Source organism: Rhipicephalus microplus, chromosome 1, assembly GCF_043290135.1.
Source record: "Rhipicephalus microplus isolate Deutch F79 chromosome 1, USDA_Rmic, whole genome shotgun sequence".
Taxonomy (NCBI): Eukaryota; Metazoa; Arthropoda; class Arachnida; order Ixodida; family Ixodidae; genus Rhipicephalus; species Rhipicephalus microplus.
In genome coordinates, this window is record NC_134700.1 from 284,900,841 (window position 1) to 284,903,473 (window position 2,633).

Genomic DNA, 2,633 nt, shown 5'->3' on the forward strand with positions numbered 1-2,633 from the left:
ACGTAGACTATGGAGCGAGATTGCTTGTCCGAGTTTTTGAAAAACCAACACATATTTTCAGACACAATGTTCGGGTTCCGCCCGCACCGGTACGCACAGGATGTTCTGCTTCAATTAGACCGCGAAATTCTAAATCCTATCGAATACCCTCCTAATGACCAGGCAGTACTCGCCCTTTTGAAGGGAGCGTTGACATAGTCACACATGACATGATACTGAAGCACCTTTCCCAAACCAACTGTGCAGGCAGGATGATTCGATACGTTCGACAATTCCTCTCTGACCTACAGTCACACATCCGAATACAAGATGAAGAACACGGCCCCTACCAATTAGGTACGAGAGACACCCCACAGAGTGCGTTCCTCTCACCCCTATTGTTTAATCAGGCTATGATGAAACTCCCGGCTCTGCTGGATAATGTTGAAGGCATACAGCACGCGCTGTATCTTGACGATATTACCATATGGGCTAAACACGTACGGCTTGGTAGGAGACATAGAAGCCAATCTGCAGCAAGCGGCACAGATTGTGAACGCCTACAACCACCGCTGCGGCCTCCAGTGCTCCCCAACCAAATTGGAGTTTGTGCACATACGCCCCTCGGCAATGAGCAACACCAAAATTGAACTGTTCGTATACGAAGCGGACCCATCTCAGAACACGATGAGATGAGAGTACTGTGTCTGTTTATTCATAAACATCGCTGAGTCGATACAACATTGACAAAACTGCGTAAGGTGGGGGACCAGGTGGGCTGTATGATACGCCGTGTTTTCAATGAGCGCGAGGGGTTACGTTGCAAAGATGCCATGCGGATAGCGCATGCATTTGTAACCAGTCGAGTCCTCTACTCGGCTTCTTACCCCCACCTGCGCAAGTTTGAAGAGAACGTCCTTGAGGTGATTCTCGGGACGATGTACAAGGTTGCCCTCGATCTCCCAATAACCAGGACCAACCAGCGCTTTATGAGCCTGAGGATGGTAAACACTTTCGCAGAGCTCGACGAGGCACACTTAATTAACCAATACACGAGACTTTCGAACACTCCGTCGGGTCGCCGCCTATTGGCCAGACTACACATCCACCATCCAACAGAGACGGAAGATCATGCACGCATCCCAGAAGTCTGTAGATACACCCTGCACGTGTGCTCTCTTCCGGCCAACATAACACGTGACGACCACAATGGCAGGCGCCTTGCACAGGCGGAGGCACTAGCTCGTCACTATGGGAACAAACATGGCATATTTTAAGCGGACGCCTCCGGCCCTCACCATGGGGGGTGGTACACGGCTGCAGTCGTCCACCAAAACATCGTGGTGAATGGTCTCACATTCAGAGCACATGACATAACACGTGCCGACGAAGTCGCCATCGCCCTAGCTTCCACATACCAGGACTCGCGCATCTTCATTACAGACTCAAAAGGGGCATGCAGAAATATTCAGGCAGGTACGTCCCACACCTGCCGTACCGCATCTTACAAAATAGTAATTACGTCGGGGCCCCCGCGCCCCGTAGCATCATATGGGCTCCAGCTCACACGGGCCTCGAAAACAATGAAAAGGCAGACGCCGCTGCCCACGCGCTCACTCTCCGGGAACGCCTTCAGACATTTCCGGAATGAATCTCGAACCTAATCCGGCCTTAACATTTCGAGAAATTACTGAATTTTATCGATTCGGCCACGCGATTTATTGTAAACCCTTTAAGGGCCCTACAAAGGCTGAGGAACGCTTACTCCTCCACCTTTACACTAAAACACTGCTGTGCCCAGCAGTTTTCAAATATCTTGATCCTGCGTGTAGAGAAAAATGCCCGCAGTGTGCGGAGAAGTCCTCTGATATCTTCCACATGGAGTGGACATGCCAGTCAACTCCGCACCTCACCCCAAAACCAAACCCCACCCGGGAGGACTGGGAGGCAGCCCTGCTCAACTGTTCCGATCTGGCGAGCCAGAAGGCCCTGGTCAACCGAGTTCAAGTCCCGTTGGCGGCTGATGAACTCCTGTAACGAGGAGCCCACCTAGTGTGTGTGAGGAATGGCCCGCACTGGGCCATCTTTCTTCTACTCCCTGTATGTTTATAAGTAATGAAGTTTTTCTCTTTCTCTTTTTTAATCGACGAAACCAACTTATCAAAGACTTGTTTCCGAGAACACTACCCCACCTACCGATATTGGGCATCACACCAAGGCTGTAGACAACCACGACGTCTTGTGTGTCCCATGTTTCTGACGATTGGACCATTCAGCCGTGAGTCGTGCATGTGAGACGATGCTGTCAGGCTTCAAAAGCAGCCAGTGATTTTGTTTGTTTGTCGCATAAAAAATATTCGCTCATTTTTTTGCTCTGTTGCTCTGTCTTTGAGATTTTAACATTTGCCATCACTATACATGACGACGCTGCAGATATAGTGTGGTATAAGCAATGTCTGTAATTCACCGAATGAAACCAATTCTATCCGCCTTACTGTAATAGCTTTGTGTGGTGTAGCAGAGATATATTTCTCCCTCTTCTTTGGGGGCGCTGCTGATCGTCCGTGGTGACACACGCGCCTGACCTTGGCTCCTAGTTTTCTGTTCAGTTTAACAAGTTTTTTTCCGCTTATAGACCACGGTTTGTTGCGGCA

At 49.8% G+C, this 2,633-nt stretch overlaps 1 pseudogene; it reads left to right on the top strand.

The window, feature by feature from the left end:
- Positions 1-812: 812 nt before the first annotated feature.
- Positions 813-2,016, top strand: LOC142767349 (uncharacterized; annotated as a pseudogene).
- Positions 2,017-2,633: the final 617 nt, after the last annotated feature.